Raw genomic sequence first — 21497 nt, forward strand, 5'->3', positions numbered from 1 at the left:
AATAGTGATGGTTGTCCGAAGTCATTACCACCAAGCTGCTAGAGCTTCGTGATGAACTATGATATATCAGGGACATATATGATGATCCTTGAGATATTCGCGATGTTTGACACCGCGAAAGTAGAAATCAAGAAGGAGCATTAATTGTTGATGGTTGGTGAAACCACTAGTTTCAAGAAGGGCAAGGGAACAAAGGGATACTTCATGAAACGGCAATTCAGCTGCTGCTCTAGTGAAGAAACCCAAGGTTGAACCCAAACCCGAGACTGAGTGCTTCTGTAATAAGGGGAACAGCCACTGGAGCAGAATTACCCTAGATACTTGGTAGATGAGAAGGCTGGCAAGGTCGATAGAAGTATATTGGATATACATTGTGTTAATGTGTACTTTACTAGTACTCCTAGTAGCACCAGGGTATTAGATACCGGTTCAGTTGCTAAGTGTTAGTAACTCGAAATAAAAGCTACGGAATAAACGGAGACTAGCTAAAGGTGAGATGACGATATGTGTTGGAAGTATTTCCAAGGTTGATCAAATATCGTATGCTCCCTCTACCATCGAGATTGGTATTAAAACCTAAATAATTGTTATTTGGTGTTTGCGTTGAGCATAGACATGACTGGATTATGTCTATCACAATACGGTTATTCATTTAAGGAGAATAATGGTTACTCTGTTTATTTGAATAATACCTTCAATGGTCTTGCACCTAAAATGAATGGTTCATTGAATCTCGATCATAGTGATACACATGTTCATGCCAAAAGATATAAGATAGTAATGATAGTACCACCTACTTGTGGCACTGCCACGTAAGTCATATCGGTATAAAACGCATGAAGAAGCTCCATGTTGATGGATCTTTGGGCTCACTCATTTTTGAAAAGTTTGAGGCATGCGAACCATGTCTATTGGTGTATATGCATGAAGAAACTCCATGCAAATGGACCGTTTGGACTCACTTGATTTTGAATCACTTGAGACATGCAAATCATACCACACGGGCAAGATGACCGAAAGCCTCGTTTTCAGTAAAATGGAACTAGAAAGCAACTTGTTGGAAGTAATACATTTTGATGTGTGCAGTCCAATGAGTGCTAAGGCGTGTAGTGGATATCGTTATGTTCTTACTTCACAGATGATTTGAGTAGATGTTGAGTATATTTACTTGATGAATCACGAGTCTGAATTATTGAAAGGTTCAAGTAATTTCAGGGTGAAGTTGAAAGATCGTCGTGACAAGAGGATAAAATATCTATGATATGATCATAGAGATGAATATCTGAATTATGAGTTTGGCACAGAATTAAGACATTGTGGAAATTGTTTCACAACTAATACAGCCTGGAACACCATAGTGTGATGGTGTGTCCGAACATCATAACTGCACCCTATTGGATATGATGCATACCATGATGTCTCTTATCGAATTACCATGATAGTTTATGGGTTAGGCATTAAAGACAACCACATTCACTTTAAATAGGGCACCACGTAATTCCGATGAGATGACACCGTATGAACTATGTTTTAGGGAAACCTAAGCTGTCATTTCTTAAAAGTTTGGGGCTGCGATGCTTATGTGAAAAAGTTTCAGGCTGATAAGCTCGAACCCAAAGCGGATAAATGCATCTTCATAGGACACCCAAAACAGTTGGGTATACCTCCTGTCTCAGATTCGAAAGCAATAAGGGATTGTTTCTAGAATCGGGTCCTTTCTCGAGGAAAAGTTTCTCTCGAAAGAATTGAGTGGGAGGATGGTGGAGACTTGATGAGGTTATTGAACCGTCTCTTCAACTAGTGTGTGGCAGGGCACAGGAAGTTGTTCCTGTGGCACCTACACCAATTGAAGTGGGAAGCTTATGATAGTGATCATGAAACTTCAGATCAAGTCACTACCAAACCTCGTGGGATGACAAGGATGCGTACTACTTCAGAGTGGTATGTAATCCTGTCTTGGAAGTCATGTTGCTAGACAACAATGAACCTACGAGCTATGGAGAAGCGATGGTGGGCCCGGATTCCGATAAATGGCTCGAGGCCATAAAATCCGAGAGAGGATCCATGTATGAAAACAAAGTGTAGACTTTGGCAGAACGGCTCGATGGTCGTAAGGCTATTGAGTACAGATGGATTTTAAAAGGAAGACGGACAATGATGGTAAATGTCACCATTAAGAAAGCTCGACTTGTCGTTGAGAAGTTTCCCGACAAGTTCAAGGAGTTGACTGCGGTGAGACTTTCTCACTCGTAGTGATGCTAAGAGTCTGTTGGAATTATATTAGCAATTACTGCATTATTTGTGAAATCTTGCAGATATGATGTCAAAACATTGTTTCCTCGACGATTTTCTTGAGGAAAGGTTGTATGTGATACAACCGGAAGGTTTTGTCAATCCTGAAAGATGCTAATAAGTATGCAAAGCTCCAGCAATCCTTCTAAGGACTGGAGTAAGCATCTCGGAGTTGGAATGTACGCTTTGATGAGATGATCAAAGATTTTGGGTGTATACAAAGTTTATGAGAAACTTGTATTTCCAAAGAAGTGAGTGGGAGCACTATAGAATTTCTGATAAATATATGTTGTTGACATATTGTTGATCAGAAATGACGTAGAATTTCTGGAAAGCATATAGGGTTATTTGGAAAGTGTTTTTCAATGGAAAGCCTGGATTAAGCTACTTGAACATTGAGCATCAAGATCTATAAGGATAGATCAAAACGCTTAATAGTACTTTCAAATGAGCACATTCCTTGACATGATCTTGAAGGTGTTCAAGATGGATCAGTCAAAGAAGGAGTTCTTGCATGAGTGGTAAGGTATGAAGTTAAGACTTAAAGCTCGACCACGGCAGAAGAAAGAGGAAGGACGAAGGTCGTCCCCTATGCTTTTATCATAGGCTCTCTACAGTATGCTATGTTGTGTACCGCACCTGAAGTGTGCCTTGCCATGAGTCAGTCAAGGGGTACAAGAGTGATCCAAGAATGGATCACAAGACAGCGGTCAAAGTTATCCTTAGTAACTAGTGGACTAAGGAATTTTCTCAATTATGGAGGTGGTAAAAGAGTTCGTCGTAAAGGGTTACGCCGATGCAAACTTTGACACAAATCCAGATTATTCAGAATAGTAAACTGGATTCGTATAGTAGAATAGTTGTTTGGAATAGCTCCAAATGTAGCATAGTAGTTGCATCTACAAGATGACATAGAAATTTGCGAAGTACATACGGATCTGAATGTTGCAGACCCGTTGACTAAAACCTCTATCACAAGCAAAACATGATCAAACCCAGAACTCATTGAGTCTTAATCACATGATGATGTGAACTAGTTTAGTGACACTAGTAAACTCTTGGATGTTGGTCACATGGCGATGTGACCTGTGAGTGTTAATCACATGATGATGTGAACTAGATTATTGACTCTAGTGCAAGTGGGAGATTGTTGGAAATATGCCCTAGAGGCAATAATAAATTAGTTATTATTATATTTCCTTGTTCATGATAATCGTTTATTATCCATGCTAGAATTGTATTGATAGGAAACTCAGATACATGTGTGGATACATAGACAACACCATGTCCCTAGTAAGCCTCTAGTTGACTAGCTCGTTGATCAATAGATGGTTACGGTTTCCTGACCATGGACATTGGATGTCGTTGATAACGGGATCACATCATTAGGAGAATTATGTGATGGACAAGACCCAATCCTAAGCATAGCACAAGATCGCGTAGTTCGTATGCTAAAGCTTTTCTAATGTCAAGTATCATTTCCTTAGACCATGAGACCGTGCAACTCCCGGATACCGTAGGAGTGCTTTGGGTGTACCAAACGTCACAACGTAACTGGGTGACTATAAAGGTGCACTACGGGTATCTCCGAAAGTGTCTATTGGGTTGGCACGAATCGAGACTGGGATTTGTCACTCCGTGTAAACGGGGAGGTATCTCTGGGCCCACTCGGTAGGACATCATCATAATGTGCACAATGTGATCAAGGAGTTGATCACGGGATGATGTGTTACGGAACGAGTAAAGAGACTTGCCGGTAACTAGATTGAACAAGGTATTGGGATACCGACGATCGAATCTCGGGCAAGTGTCGTACCGATAGACAAAGGGAATTGTATACGGGATTGATTAAGTCCTTGACATCGTGGTTCATCCGATGAGATCATCGTGGAACATGTGGGAGCCAACATGGGTATCCAGATTCCGCTGTTGGTTATTGACCGGAGAGTCATCTCGGTCATGTCTGCATGTCTCCCGAACCCGTAGGGTCTACACACTTAAGGTTCGGTGACGCTAGGGTTATAGAGATATTAGTATGCGGTAACCCGAAAGTTGTTCGGAGTCCCGGATGAGATCCCGGACGTCACGAGGAGTTCCGGAATGGTCCGGAGGTAAAGAATTATATATAGGAAGTGCTATTTCGGCCATCGGGACAAGTTTCGGGTCACCGGTATTGTACCGGGACCACCAGAAGGGTCCCGGGAGTCCACCGGGTGGGGCCACCTGCCCCGGGGGGGCACATGGGCTGTAGGGGGTGCGCCTTGGCCTATATGGGCCAAGGGCACCAGCCCCAAGAGGCCCATGCACCAAGAGTAGAGGAAAAGGGAGAGTCCTAAAGGGGGAAGGCACCTCCGAGGTGCCTTGGGGAGGATGGACTCCTCCCCCCTTGGCCGCACCCTTCCTTAGAGGAAGGGGCAAGGCTGCGCCCTCCCCCTCTCCCTTGGCCCTATATATAGTGGGGGGGGAGGGAGGGCAACCATACCTAAGGCACATCTCCCTCCTCCCGCAGCGCTTGGTGAATCCCTGTTGGAATCCCGCTACTTCCACCACCACGCCATCGTGTTGTTGGATCTCCATCAACCTCTCCTTCCCCCTTGCTGGATCAAGAAGGAGGAGACGTCGCTGCTCCGTACGTGTGTTGAACACGGAGGTGCCGTCCGTTCGGCGCTAGGATCATCGGTGATTTGGATCACGACGAGTACGACTCCATCAACCCCGTTCTCTTGAATGCTTCCGCGCGCGATCTACAAGGGTATGTAGATCCACTCCTCCCTCGTTGCTAGATGACTCCATGGATAGATCTTGGTGACACGTAGGAAAATTTTGAATTTATGCTACGTTCCCCAACAGATGGAGGGTACGAGCGAGGGGATTGGGCGCTGCGCGTGGGGGGCACGGGGTCCGGCGACGCGAGGGGAGAAGTGGGGATCGAGGAAGAGGGAGGTTGAGCGGGCTAGGGTTAGGAAGGGGTCGGTTGGGCTTTGGGCCGTGAAGCAGGTGGGCCGGCGCGAGAGTTGGGAGGCCTAGCTGGGCTTTCTTCTCTCTCCCTCTTATTCTTATTTTCTAAAAACAGAAAATAACAAAGAAGAAAAAGAGAAGGAAGGAGGTGTTAGGGCTAGTGTATGGGCATGGGGATTATTTCCCCGGACTCTCAAAAATGCGTTTGTCCCAAGAAAATAGAAGTGTGCATGATCGAAAGATATAAATTCAAATTCATTTGAATATAATTCAAATGGTTTTGAATTGGGACTAGGTTTTCGAAGTGCCCGAAAATATTGAGACTTTAGGAGGAGCCTCAATAAAAGAGATAAGAATTGTTGGCAAAGTTTGAGGCAAGGAATTGAGATAGAAAATATATGGAACTTAAACTGCAGGTGTGTTATGGTGATTCCAAAGTTAATGGAATATTTTGATATAGCTCCCTAATAATATTGGGAGACTTTTATATGTTCTAATGAGAAATCACCATGTGCATTTCCCTCGATTTAAATGGATCAAAGATCCATGCAATTTATTTAGCCGAGTTTTAAAAAGGGGGTGCAAGATGACATGATGCAATGCACATAATGGAAAGATGAATGCAACGAACAAAACAAATCACACGACGAATCTCGAAATCCATGGAAGGCATCTGGAGCGCCGGTCTTGGGGCGTCACACTCGGGCAGGACAACACCGAAGGCGGCGAACGAAGGAGAAGCGGGCGATGCTTGGATATAGAAGATGACAGACTATCTGTTTTTCATCGAAAGGCTCAGACAGAAACTAATTTGTTTGGACCATGACGATCCCTACAGGAGGACCCGGGCCAAACGAACGTTCACTAAGGGAGGCCTATTCGAGCGAACAACGTAACTAGATAGCGTTCCTTAAAAAAGCCACTCTCAAGGAACGTTTAGGAATTGCCATACTATATAAAAAAAGATTTGTCGTGGTATAAACAAAGAGATTTGCCATTTCATATAATAGAGAAAATTGTCATGCATTTCAGAAATTTTGCCATATTGCAGCAGAGAGAATTGCCATGCCTTCCAAGGATTTCATGCCGCAACAGCGAGAATTGGCAGACGATGAAAAAAGGGGCAAGTTGACCACAAGTTCAAAAATTGTCATGCTGTAGCAGGCCAAATTGCCATGCTATGCAGAGTAGTTGACATGCATCCTTGTAGTAATTGACATGATACATCTAAAGGGTGTCACACAAGTAGTTTCCTAGGGAGGGTGTATGGGAGCGAACATTGCGTCACCCCCTGTGAGGATGCATGAGTGTGAATAGTGTGCACCACTGAAATTGTCATGTGTCATAACTTTAAGATTCTTGAATTGAACGCATCAAAGACTGTTCCTCAAAAACCACTCATAGAAACATCAATTCTATAGCATTTTCGAGTGTTCCCTCAAAAACCACTTCCATGTGGCCGTTTTTTTTTTTTGGCAAATGGGTGGCCGCTTTGTTTAATTGTAAATATGCATGCATGTGAAAGGGAAAACTAGACGGCTGACTTTACCAACGGCTAGAGTTTCCTGACGTAATGATGATACTCAAATCTTGTTACGTCTTTGTTCTCCTGCCAAATGTAAATCAAAGTTGGCGGCATATACAAGCAAAAATTAGAACGCGTATGATGGGCACCTTTTTGTGATTACTTATACGTATGCATGGACGTTTCAGATTTGCGTAAATATATAGAGACCATGGCTTGGTCAAGGACGTGACGTTTTGACTAACAAGTTAGTTAGCCTTTCATCATATCAGAACAGGCCAAATTCTGGGCAGATCTTAAACTAAAAAGGATATACGTGTTGCGTTGATTTACATCACATCTGACGACTGGACTGCCCGACTACGATGCATGTTAAGCAAGTCTTCTCGGCATGCCGGACGCGCTCAACGCCTTTGACTTGAACGCATCTACCATGATTTCAGCAGCGGAGGAAGAGAAGAAGAACGACGGTTTGAATCACGTAGTTATTGGAGGTAGATCAAAGACTGAAAAGTAGAAAGAGACACAATGCATTTTTTTTCTCACAAGAGAAACTGGTGCTTTCTTCTCTGTTTCGTTAGCTTCGTTGTGATTAGCATGCAGATTTGTGCGGGCCATAGATATGCGGATGGAAGAATATTTATCAAAGTTCATGCAATGGAAGCCGATTCCGTGGGAACGCTTTGATGCAAATGCACTTTCAAAACATAGAAATTATTTTATACGTATATATCACCTCTATCCGACACACACCTGGAAATTATTTCTCTGGCTCAAGTGACCCTCAAGTTGAGCCGGAGACACCTGGAAAAAAAAAAACTGAGCCGGAGACAGGGAGGCCACGGCGTCCCCGACAAGAGCGAGCTAGGACCTCCGGCAGACGACTGTTCGGTCAATGGTATGCGGAAGGGTGCGGTTGCATCCGAGGGAGGAAGAAGAAACACATTCAACCGTCGCAATTTCTTTTATTTAAGGCGACAAAGGTTTAGTCGATTTTTTACATATATATGTAACTAAATGGATTGGGGTTCGCAGGGGCCAGGGCGGTGGAGAGGGGGGCAGAACTAATCACCGCTAGCTCTGTGGTGGAGCCCAACAGTAAATTAACACTTGCCAGCTGTAACTATTTTATGCGTGGATAATGTTCTTTTGGAACAAACTAGCTCAATATGCATATATTCTTTTGCATAATCAGTTTACATATATTGATACGAAAGGGTTAATAAGAAAATATATCCTGACTCGTGAATCAAAGACCAGCACCTTGCTCTAGCTATATACGCTATCTAACTGGCCTTTAATCCCCCCTTTGGAATGATTCGGCAGTTATCAAAGAAAATTTTGAATCTGATCGGAGCATTACTTTCAGCGAGAGTTTGGAATATGAGTATCGCATTTTGGCATCACTATGATATATTCAATTGTTTTCCCCTTCCTTTTTGTCCTTAGGCACAGATGTGGTGGTACTTGGTTGTTGGAGGAAGACGCAAGATTCATTTCCTCGTGATGGAAGAATTGCACCAATGGAATATATGACCTACTAGTTAAAATAGGCACCAAGATCAGTCTATCAAATTCCAGTTAGTCGGTGCGTAGGCCGTAGAGTTGCCACTTTGCAAGAGATCTATCTTCCATGATGACAGAACAAAGCAGCGAAAGTGGTGCAAAGGAGCCCGAAAATTCATCGGGGCACACACATGTGCATCCTTTTGCAACCGTTGATCTGCGCCATGATTTGAAAAGTTGTTCCGTGAAAATTGATTGAACAATGGATACAAATTCGGAAGCCTTTCAATATAAAGCAATATACATGTTTATCTTGTAATACAAATACATCGTCCAACTGTTCTCGTACGTCCATGTTCCTGTGCGTATGGTACATCTCCCCGTTCTGTTTGAGCCATCCATTTACACTGTACATATTCTTCTTTCTTGCTTCACTTGTTTCACTCCAAGGTTTTACACTATTCTCTTTCGCGTCATCTACGTTCTTCCTTTCAATCCTTTACTCGTCTTCTTTCTCCATTCTTTTCCTTCTGTGCAATTAATTACCTTTACCTGATTTGAACCCTCAGGAGGTTTTGTTGAGGGGGCGTCTGGCCCGGGCCATCGACAGCGGGGTGGTTTCCGTGGTCATCGCGGTGGTCGTGAGAGTCGAGGTGGCCGGTACCGCCCATGACTGCCTCCTCCGCCTGTTGTCGACCATATGGCGGTTGACGGGTCCGTTGAGGAGCGGGTTTTGTCTGGTCAAGCTATGGAGGTGGTCTCGGCGCTAGCTAATGCTGAGATTCCCGGGAATGAGTCCGGGCTGATAGCGCCAGTGGAGGCAACAGATAGGGCTGAGTCGGAAAGGGTGTCCAAGTGGGCGCGTAAGAAAGAGAAAATGATGTGCTATCGATGTGATGGGAAGGGACATTTTATTGCTGAGTGTGTGGCTGAACTTTGTGGCACTTGTGGCAAACCGACACATGATTCGGGGGACTGTCCGTTTTTGCGAGATCAGGCACCGGCTCTCATGATGTATGGAGTGTACTGTGCTGAACTCACGTTCTTTGAGTCTCCTACGGAGAGGGAGGTTCCTGATGAGACCTTGAGTTTGACGACTGGGATAGTCAAAATTGCCAGAGGAGAGATCTTTGAGGCACAGATTGTGCAGAGGCTGAAGGAGTTAGCCCCAGGAGAGTTCCAGTGGGAGCTTGTTAGTCTCCAGGACAAACTGTTTAGGGTTGAGTTCCCTTCGGTTGAGGATCTACAGAGACTTTTGAGTTTTCGGGATGTGCAAAGTGCCGGGTACTGATGGTGTTCTTGAGTTTCACGAGTGGAAGAGGGTCGAGCCTAAGGGCATGCCTCTGACTCAGGTTTGGCTACGTTTTTCTGGGGCTCCCTCGAAGCCGATGCAGGATGCTCGGGTCGTGGCTAGTTTGGGTATTATGGTGGGGAGACCAGAGCGAGTGGATATGGACTTTACCAGAGCTCATGGGATAGCCCGACTACTGGTCAGTGTGCTGGACATTGAGTATGTGCCTGAGGTGGTCAAGTGGGCATATCGAGGCCAGATCTATAACCTCGCGATTGAGTTTGAGGATGAGAGTTTGTTCACCGAGGCGGCTAACGGGACTGATAATGATATGCACGAGGGAGATGATAGTGCGGGACTTGAGGAGGTGCCGGTTGCTGACAGTGGATGAGAGTCCTCCACTGCACAGGGAACCGTTTCTCAGACGTCAGGGGATGGGACGGTAACACCTTCCACGGTGCCTATGACTGCTCTCAGATTTGGGTCTTTCAAGCCGGCCTCTGCGCCTCCGAGACTTTGGAGTGGGCGGGTGGAGTCTGATGAGGTGTTCGAGCACTCGCTTCCTGTTTTGGAGTTTGAGGATTCTGTGAGTCCTCTTCTTGGGGCTTCGCCGACCACGGTTAGGAGTGAGGCGGAGGAGGTTTCCTCCCGCATGACCGTTGATTCTCAGCACGCAGGCCCGGCGGTGCAGGTCACTCTCGTAGGAGGGGATCCAGGGATGGTGATCTTGGATTCCTCTCCTTCTGTCGCGCTACCGGAGTTGCAGGTTGCGGGTCCATCTGTTTATGGGGGCTCGGGGCAGGTGGTCTCGGTGCCCTCTTCGTATCTGGCGGTGGTCGAGGTCCCGATGGTGGAGGTTGCTTCTTCGGGAGGGGGCCGAGGCAGCTAGCCTCGACACCTTCCTCTCCTCTTGCCAGGCCGGACGTATAGGCGGCGGCTCCGCTTTCCAGAGTGGGCTCGGGGCAGGTGGCCTTGGGGCCCTCTTCTCTTCGGGGGCCCAGAGGGGCCAGCCCACCTAGGGCGCCGGTGTCCTCTATTGGCCGAAAGACCGGGGTGGATGGGGACCTCGGGCAGGAGGCCCAGGTTCCACCTTCCCCCGGTTTAGTGCAGTCCAGTAGGGCCACTCGGGAGGAGGTGATTGCGTTCGGTGGTATTCCAGATCCGGTCTCTGAGGGGCAACGATTGAGCAGCCGCCTCCAAGATCATCCGGAAGTGGACGACATTCAGCAGCGGTGCGCCATGAGGGCGGCCAAGCTTCGTGACGTGGAGGTCACTACTGGTAAGTCAGTCAATACCTCTAACTCTATTTTGTATTTTTCCAATGACGAGATTATTAATAATGCAAACCAGCTAGGAATTTCACTAGGTAGTAATGATAGTGAAATTTCAACTTTGGTTAATGATATGCTGGATTTAGAGGCTGAGCAGGCTTTAGAGATGATTTGTAACTTAGCTGCAGTTAAACCCATGAATAATTATGATATTGATGCTCTGGGGGTCAGGGTGCTCGATAATTTTTGTGCGGATCTTGCTCATCCTTCTCCTGAGCCTGAGGAGGATAAGCGTGTGGAGAATGCTCAAGGGTGTAAACCTGAGACTGGTTGTGAGGATCTGCTAGAGAGTTTGAACATGCCTAAACGTAAATGGAAGTGGAAGATATACCCGGATTCCGCAGTACGTAGGAGTGCTCGGATCTGAACGGCTAAAAAATTCCATGACGAGATATGAAAGGAATCTTTTGGAATAGCAGAGGTCTAAAAGACTTGGCTAAAAGAAGGTTTCTTGCAGAGGCTTCAATTGAGCATAGGTTGGGCTTTATCGCATTGTCGGAAACTGGCAGAGCTAACTTTTCGCCACAATTTCTCAGTACTTTATCGGGCAGTATTGATTTTGACTGGCATTCTCTACCACCGCGAGGAAGATCGGGTGGGATCTTACTCGGAGTTAGATGTGATTGGCTAGAAGTCCGAAGCGTGCTCATGGGAGATTTTGCTATTGAGTTTAGGGTGCGGTCGAAGACCGATGGGTTTAACTGGGCTTTGGTGGCGGTATATGGTGCCGCACAGCCCGAACTAAAACCGGATTTCTTGGCTGATCTGGTTAGGATTTGCGGTTCTGAACAACTACCTATCCTGGTGGGGGTGATTTCAATATTATCAGAAGGCGTGATGAGAAGAATAATGATAATTCTGACGGCAGATGGTCGTTCATGTTCAATACTATCATTGAAAGCTTGAATCTGAGAGAGATAGAGCTTTCGGGCAAAAAGTTTACCTGGGATAACGCTATGCCAAATCCGACGTTTGAGAATTTGGATCGAGTCCTGGCTAGTGTCGAATGGGAGCAGAAATTTCCCTATGTAACAGTTCAGGCACTTCTGCGTGGTATTTCTGACCACACGCCTTTATTTCTTGACTCTGGTGAGGCCACCCATTTGGGAAATAAAAATGTTTTTTCTTTCGAGCTTGCTTGGTTTGAGAGAGAAGACTTCTTTGATCTCGTAGCCAGAGAATGGGCTAAGGATGCAGGAGGTAGGTCTGCGCTTGAGCGCTGGCAGAATAAAATTAGGCATTTGAGAAGTTTCCTACATGGGTGGGCTAAGCATCTCAGCGAGATTTATAAGATTGAAAAGGAACAGCTCCTTGCACTTATTCAGTCCCTAGATGTAAAAGCAGAAACCACGGTTCTGCCAGCCTCGGAGCTTCATGCCAAGCTTGACGCGGAGATGAGGTTGAAAGAGCTCCTTCGTGAGGAAGAATTAAAGTGGGCGCTCCGGGCCAAGGTCCGAAGAGTAGTCCAGGGGGACGCGAACACGCAATTCTTCCACATGATCGCTAATGGTAAGCATAGAAAGAACAGGATCTTTCAGCTTGAACAAGATGAGGGAACCATTCTTGGACAGGAAAACTTAAAGCTATATATTACTTAGTATTACAAGTAGTTGTTTGGGCCTCCAGAGGAGAACTGTGTGTCGCTGGATGAGTCTAGGATTGAGGATGTGCCTCAACTTACTGCTGTTGAGAATGATATTTTAGCTGCTCCTTTCTCTGAGAAAGAGGTGTTTGAGGCCATTTCCCAGATGAAGAACAATAAGGCTCCTGGCCCGGATGGTTTCCCGGCTGAGTTTTATAAGAAGTGTTGGCATATTATTAAAGGAGATCTGTTGCTGTTGTTCAACGATTTATTCTCTGGCCAGCTTCACCTTTTTCAACTGAATTTTGGAACGATAACCCTACTTCCCAAGAAGACAGAGGCAGTGAGAATCGAGCAATTCCGGCCTATCTGTCTTCTTAATGTTAGTTTCAAAAAAATTACCAAGGTCGGGACGAATAGGCTCACACAGATTGCGCATACTGTGGTGTAGCCTACTCAAACTGCTTTCATGCCGGACAGGAACATCCTTGAAGGGGTTGTGGTCCTTCATGAAACGCTCCATGAGATTCACACGAAAAAACTTGATGGAGTTGTTTCTAAGGTGGATTTCGAGAAAGCATACGATAAAGTCAAATGGCCTTTCCTTCAACAGACTTTACGTATGAAGGGTTTTGATGAAGCTTGGCGACGCCAAGTTGAATCTTTCACACAAAAAGGGAGTGTTGGAATTAAAGTGAATGCTGACATAGGTCATTATTTCCAGACACACAAAGGCCTGAGGCAAGGTGATCCAATGTCTCCTATTCTGTTCAACATCGTCGTAGACATGTTGGCAATCTTGATAGGTAGAGCAAAGCAGGCCGGGCAGGTGGGTGGCTTGGTACCTCATCTAGTTGATGGTGGTGTGTCCATCCTGCAGTACGCTGATGATACAATCATCTTTATGGAGCATGACCTGGCAAAAGCGAGAAATATGAAGCTGGCGTTATGCTTATTTGAACAATTGACCGGTTTGAAGATTAACTTCCATAAAAGCGAGTTGTTCTTTTTTGGTAGAGCCAAAGAAGAACAAGAGGCTTATAAGCAATTGTTTGGATGCGAATTGGGAGCACTACCTTTTACATACCTAGGTATTTCCATTCACCATCGTAAGCTGACAAATAGAGAATGGAAGTGCATCTAGGATCGGTTTGAGAAGAAACTGAGCTGCTGGAAGGGTAAACTCATGTATTATGGAGGCCGATTGATTCTTATTAATTCGGTGCTCACGAGTATGCCTATGTTTGTTTTATCCTTCTTTGAAGTCCCAGTTAGGGTTAGGAAAAGGCTGGACTTCTATCGGTCTCGATTCTTCTAGCAGAGTGATGAACTTAAGAGAAAATACCGACTAGCCAAATGGGATATTATTTGCCGACCGAAGGACCAGGGGGGTCTTGGTATTGAGAATCTAGAAGTCAAGAACAGATGCCTTCTCAGTAAGTGGCTATTTAAGCTATCAGCTGAGACTGAGGCAACTTGGGCGCAGATTCTATGTAGCAAGTATTTGCACTCTTAGACTCTGTCACAGGCGACAGTGAGACCGACTGACTCGCCGTTTTGGAAGGGGCTTATGAGAGTCAAAGCTGCTTTCTTTAATAGAACAAAGTTTATTGTCGGTAATGGCAACAACACTCGATTCTGGGAGGATACTTGGCTGGGTGAAACGCCGTTGGCTCTGCAGTATCCGTCCCTATATCGTATTGTGCAGCGATGTGATGCTCTGGTCGCAACGATTTTGCAGTCAACACCCCTTAATATTCAGTTTAGGAGGGTGCTTATTAGTGACTGATGGGAAGCATGGCTTCATCTGGTGAGTAGACTGATGGAGGTTCAGCTCACTCATCAGCCCGATCAGTTGTGTTGGAAGCTTACTACGTCTGGAGTATTCACTGTCAAGTCGATGTATATTGATGTCATCAACTCTAGTGTTATTCCTAGTTCCAAACATGTTTGAAAAGTCAAGGTTCCTTTGAAAATCAAAGTGTTTATGTGGTTTGTACATAAACACGTCATCTTAACAAAAGATAATTTGGTTAAGCGCAACTAGACAGGATCTACTAGGTGTAGTTTTTGTGATCGTGACGAATCTATCAAGCACCTTTTCTTTGATTTCCCGTTGGCGAGAGTGTTGTGGCGCACGGTGCAAATTGCCTTTAACATTAATCCTCCGATTTCGGTCAGTTCGTTATTTGGAACGTGACTTGTTGGGATAGAGTCCGAGACAGCTAGACAAATCCGCGTAGGAGCATGTGCGTTGTGATGGGCAATTTGGAACTGCAGAAATGATTTGGCTTTTAACAGAACAACAACTATTCATTTTTTGCAGGTTTTGTTCAGGGCTACTACGCTAATCCGTATGTGGTCCTTACTCACTCTGACGGAGGCCAGAGAGCGTTTGGTTACTGGATCTGTCCGGTGGGAGATGGTGGCGTGGGATATCTTCAACCGGTTTGGATGGCGGTCATGTAATAGGATAGGCGATTAGTTTACCTATCTTTATTTTGCCAGCCGGTTGTGGCTTCTGGGCCTTTTGTTTTTGGCTTTGTGGCTCTTTGTGAGCTAGCCTTTCATTTGTTTCTAGACTGCAAGACCTTGTTGAACTACCTTATTTATTTATAATTGTGGCCGTATGCATCGTTCTGATGCAGAGGCCGGGGAGTCCCCCTTTTCGAAAAAAACCTGATTTGAACTCATCAGTTCGTCCTTGACAGTCGCTTCATGACTTCATCCTATCATTTTTGCCACGCAAAATTTCTACACTCGTTCTATCAACTTTTTATTTTCTTGCAATACATGTTGTGGTCTCTCAAATATCGGTATTTCGATTAACTAATTCCATCCACATACGACCAAGTCTCAGTTTGTGGAAATCATTTGATGGTTTCCTTATGAATTTTTCCTTGCTAGATATCATTACGATTTCATTATTCCAACCGCAATGATTTTGGTACCATTTGATTTCATTTTCACTCCTGTGATTTTAGTTCTTGTTTTGTCAACTTATGTTGTACGAAACTTACTTCATGTTTCCTCGCAAACTTAGTGACCAGTTTTATTCTCTCCCTCGAAACTTGCTTCTATTCGGTTTTCTTAATATACCTAGACACAACCATCTCCGCTAGTTTTATTCTCGTGCTTAAATGTCTAATATTTTATTCCTGCATGCATCGAACATGTCTTCACCCCTGAATTACCTAACATTTATTTCTTGGTGCGCAGTCCAATATGTCTCAACTTCTTTCTCCCTACCCTTTCCCCCTTGATTTCTTTGTTTCTATGATCCTCTTGATCTGATCTCTTCTGCCTTGCAGCAGACATTTCTCCCAGTAGTTGACGGAAGTCCACGGCCCCAACCTTCGACTACAACCACCGGTGGTCGTCTGCATTGCCCTCCCAACTCACCCTATGCAAGAAAACTCCAATGGACCTCCATCGAGTTCATGGAATGGAGATACCACTTATCCCTCTTAATGTCCTCCAAATGAGAATCAAATGCTTGTTTTCTACTTAATTGCATGTTGGTACTTTTCTAGTGCCTCATTTGTTACGACCTCAGAGGCTTGTGCGACGGTGACAACGCTATGAGCAACAAGTGGGTCTCCCTCTTTTTTTCCAGCAGACCACACATAAAGAACGACAAATTTCAAATAATTATTCAAATCTTGTTCATGAGATTTGTGATTTAATTATTAGTTAATTATAGATTATTCATAAGTATGTGGGCCCTTGTTGACTAAAAAAGATGTATGGATTCTTAGTTTGACACCAAATGTGCAAGTAGGTATCTTTACCAGTGTGACCATCCCTAAGGGTATTTCTCCACACCACTATGTGGATCTCGAGCGCATCCATCGGCACCCTACCAAGTACCCTGGTGGCATTGAGATTTTTTATGATCTAGGGTTTGGTCAAGCTTTTGCTTTTCACCATGACTAGAACATGGCTGCCATCCATCAATTCTATGCCGCCTGCTGTTTCACTCCAGATAACACTGTCACCTGGATGACCTCTAATGTTAGGCTCACTACTTTCTATAGTGGCGTTGTTGATGCTCTTGGGTTTGAGGACTCTGGCTACAAGATTCATAAGAACAACCCAAATCATAAGCCCAATGCCATCATGGATTGTGGAGATCTTCTCAAGCCACTTGCAAAGTTGTCAGATGGCGAGAAGAAGAAGGACCTCAATGTGGTATCCATCTGGAGGCCTCCCTACTTTACTCCAGTGTGTTCTTCTCACATTGTATCCTAAGATTGGAGATTGTCGAGTCTGCAACAACTATGCCATTAACCTCATGCTTCGCATGCATGATCATCCAAACCACAAGATCAGCATACCTCACTTTCTCTGACATGAGATTCACCTTGATAGCTTCCACTACAAGCAAAGCTTTCCACACACTCCTTTCATCCAGGCCTTTATTGAACACATTGTTGCCTTCCCGATTGCCATGACCCATGTGCACCACAAGTGGGTCATTCTGAAGCATATGAGTGATGATGGGGCTACGAAGGGCAAGACACATGCCACTTCCGATACTCCTTCTCCTCGTAGGGATGAGGTGAGGCACTATGGTCTGTATCGGCACCCCTCGGCGTATTGCACATTTTCTTGGACATGCCCACTCTCGATGATGAAGGCCATCTCCTTCAACTGCACACAGAACCATGATGTGCTGTCTTGGTTGATTGTCTCCAAGAATCAATTGAAGGACCATCTCTGCACTACTAGAGCTACTGATGTGAGTGATGACGAGCGACTGCCTGTAGCTCTGCCTGCTAACTTTGGTTTTCCTTCTGGCCCTGACTGGGCAAACTTCTTCCACGAGGCTGGTGGTAGTGGCGTCCGCGACAATGCCGATGAGTGATTTTCGATCTTTTTGGCAGTTAATGCCATCAGGAGGTAAGTGATATGTTAGGAGTTTGCGTTCATGAGTTTATATCTGTGATGACATGTCTCGTATCTTATGGTGTTTAATTTGTGTTTATTGACATGTGAAACATCATTTGTAATAAGTTTAGAGGTAAATACACCAGTGGTGCTTGAACTTGTCACAAATGTTCATATTAGTGCCTGAACTTGAAAACTACGCCGAACTGGTTGTAAAGCTTGGCACGAGCGAGCAAATACGGTGCTAACCTCATTCATAGACGTAAAGTACAATGACATGGCATCATATATGGCTGACATGGCATAAGACCCACTTATAGGGAGGAAACATTACTATATGGCTCAGTGACTAGTGTGTCCCATCTGTCGGGATCTCAAATATAAAATGTTAAAGAATACAATGTTAATTGATGAATACAAAAGAAAATATAAATTATACAAAATGTTTATATATCAATGATAAAAATTTGTGTATACTTATTCAAATATTTGAATAATTAAAATAATATTCACAACTGTAATTTAAAAATTACTTTTATTATTTTATATTACACAAACATTCTTATATTTCTTACTTTATATTATTTAAATTATATGAATGTTTTATAATAATACATGAATATTTTTAAAATTACATGAACATTTAAAAAATATGTAGATTATTTATAACATGAGATAGTTGAATTTTATTTGTATTAGCGTAATTATAATGTACAGACATGTTGCATTCTTTAAGAAAAATTAACATATGCTACTAAATACTACGAGCATTGTGATCTACACTACATTAAGTTCAAGGAGACGTACTTTCCATGAGAAGTTCCTTATTGTGTTGGTTCGCTCATTTTGTCAGCCATTGTCATGTCACTAAATCGAGTACCATTCACCCTCATTTTCATTTTAATTTCCAATACTGGCAGGTGGGGCCCACTAGTCATTAAGACATGTAGTATTCAACTAGTATTGTTTCATCACTATAGGTGGGCCCTATGCAATGTCGATGCCACGTCAGCCATATACACTGCCTTGTCAGCGCACTTTACGTCTACAGATAAGATTAACACCGTAATTGCACATATGTGTCAAATTTTGGAACCAGATCGGCATATTTTCAAGTTCAGACACTAAAGTGAACATCTATGACAAGTTCAAGCACTACTGGTTATCTACTTCATAAGTTTAAGACTATATATGTGTGGTACTATTTATCTATGTCATTGTCAAACCTATTTATGATTCTGTCTATGTATGAGTTGATCATGTCATTTCATAGCAGTTTCTATCTTCGACATGTCTTACCACTATATGCATTTGCCATGATTCTCACTCTACTCAACTGTTGTCAAACCATACATCTTGTTTATGTATGGTAAAACATAGCAAAACCCTCTTATGTAAGTCATAAATTGTGTAATTTTGTTATAATAAAATCAACTATGCACACATTAAGGTGGAGCTCATTCAAAATCATATAAACAACTTGCTCTCACATGGTTCATTTATTTATATTTCAAGAGCTATATGTATGTTGTCATCAACTACGAAAAAGGAATAGACTGAAAGTGCAATCATGCCCTTAATTATATTTTGATGTTGATGAGAATATAGATATAGAGGACTAATCGAGTTTGTTAAGTATACCACGGGTTTTAGTTCCCGTGGAAGCATATGTGTGTGGATCATGGACCCACTTGACTTGGTAATACTCAAGAACGGAGAAACAAAGATATGAAGCGTAGATTTTTTTGGTTTGTTCCTGAGTATTGGGACCCCACACTATTAAGATGGAATCATTGGGGTTCGTGAAAGATTTACTGAACTCAATTCCTTGCAAATATTCTCCACTCACATCATAAACTTGTGTGACACACATAAACCTACATTAGTGCCCTAGTAAAATTGTTCACAGAAAACACATATGGGTTGCTTAGAAATCACATTGTTTTCACTGCCACACCGAATGTACGGTATGTACCGGAAGCCCGGTCCCTTATCTGTCACTGGATATCCCATAAACATCGGGAATCTGGTATATCTATATAGAAAGGAAATTAATCAAAATTAATGGACATATGGTATGTGTCGGATGTCCGCTACATCTATAAAGAGCCAAATTCAACGAAAGTCTAGTGACCTCCAGATGTTCGGTGCTCTTTGAGCCACCGGTTGTCCGATAACCACCGAAATTCCTGTACATCTATGCAGTAGGTTTTCAGCTTGATAATACCAGACTTCTGGTTCTCGCCAGATGTCTGGTGCTCGTTGAGCCATCGGATGTATAGTAAGTACTGGTTTTCCGGTATTTCTGCACTTCGTCATTTGCTCTCATTTCTTCACTTGTGCACAATCTTCAGCCACCGACTGTCTGGTGAAATCACCGGATATCTAGTACTTACATAACACAAACAATTCCAAGGGACACATTTTAGAGGTTCCTATATATGGCCCTCTCCCACTCTAGAAGAGGGTTGACCACTTCATTTGAAATCACCCAAGAGCCCTAAAGTGTTCCCTCTCACCGTCCTCTATACCAAATACTAGATCTTGGAGTTGTTTGAGTTCTTGAGAGAAATTACACCTAGTGATAGATCCACTCCCTCTCCCTCTTTGACCAAAGAAAATCATGATTTGAGCAAGTATTGAGCATTTCCCCCTTGATCTTGTTACCCTTGGAGGTTGGAGACTCCTAAGAGGTTTGGAGACTAGCTCAAGGTCTACCACAAGTGGTTGAGAAACGCCTTTGTGGCGTTTTCTCATGGAGAATAGGGTGAGCGTTCATGGTGTTGGTGTGCCTTCTTGGTGACATCCTCACTTCCAATGAAATGAACGTCTGGACTGTAAGTGCATCTAGTGCCCCTTAGTGATTTTGGTGTATTGAAGACTTATAGGTTAAGGGACTAATGTGTTTGTGAGTGTGCACAGGTCTATAAGTCTATGAGGAGTTTGAAATTTACAGAGAAAGTCGACCACTAAAAATGAATGTCTTCAACTGAAGACTTCCACATTCTGAAGACTTTGAAAGTGAAGAAACTGGTGTGACCCTGAAGATTTGGTATTCAAGCGAGGAACATGAAGCGTGAAGACTTTTGTTTTCGTAGTTTCATTTTCTCTTTCTTGAGTCATAGGAAACACCGTACTGTTAAAGGGGGTCGAGGAAAAACTAACGAAAAGTTTCCAAGTGATGCTCATCTCAAAATCGTACACCTACCAATCCCTTTGAGTGAAGCCATTGGAAATCTCATACAGTTCAGTCAATTTCTTCAGTGACAGAGACAAAGTTCTTCTGGTCTCTAAGGAATTTGTTCTGACTGAGGAGTTAGGAATTTGCCAGTGCGGATTGCCTACAAGTGAAGAACATGATAGCCCCGAGGAATTTTATAGTGAAATTTCCGACCGTTGCTGTGCTATGCGCCAGGTGTCCCAAAATATCTACCCACCTAATGGTCATATCATTGAAGGGCATTTATGTCTTATCATGTCGGACTGCTCCCTAGGCTATAAATAGCCGCCCCCTACAACCACTAGTTGGTTGGCTGCTCTGTGAGAAACCAACACTTGTCATTGAGAGCATCCCATCCCCCGAGGACTTTGAGCGAAAATCATCAAGTGAGGAAAAACCCAAAACCCGAACCAAACACCTACAAACCCAAAGTGATTGAGCATCATTGAAGAGATTGTTCTGTGTGGAACCGACACTTGTTACCTTTGAGGACTGTGCATCCTCCAGACGGTTAGGCGTCATGGTCTAGAGTATCCAAGAGAAAATTGTGGATCGCAAAGTGACCTATTTGTGAAGGTTTGGAAGTCACCTGAAGACTTACCACGAGTGATTGGGCGAGGTCTGTGTGACCTTAGCTCAAGGAGAATACGGTGAGGACTATGTGTCCTCAGGTTTAAATACCTAGCTGCTCTAACCAGACGTACAACTGTCACAACAGTTGGAACTGGCCTACCAAATCATTATCTTCACCGAGCTAACTGGTTCTATTTCTTCAAGCCTTTCATTTCCTCATTACTGTGTTGTTGTACCTGATTGTTACTGTTTGAAGACTTTTGACTGAAGGCTTTCTCAATTTCCTCAGTTCAAGTTCTTCAGTCAGTTTGTCCTCAGCCTGCTTATCC

Source organism: Triticum dicoccoides, chromosome 6A (assembly GCF_002162155.2).
Source record: "Triticum dicoccoides isolate Atlit2015 ecotype Zavitan chromosome 6A, WEW_v2.0, whole genome shotgun sequence".
In the NCBI taxonomy this organism is placed as follows: Eukaryota; Viridiplantae; Streptophyta; class Magnoliopsida; order Poales; family Poaceae; genus Triticum; species Triticum dicoccoides.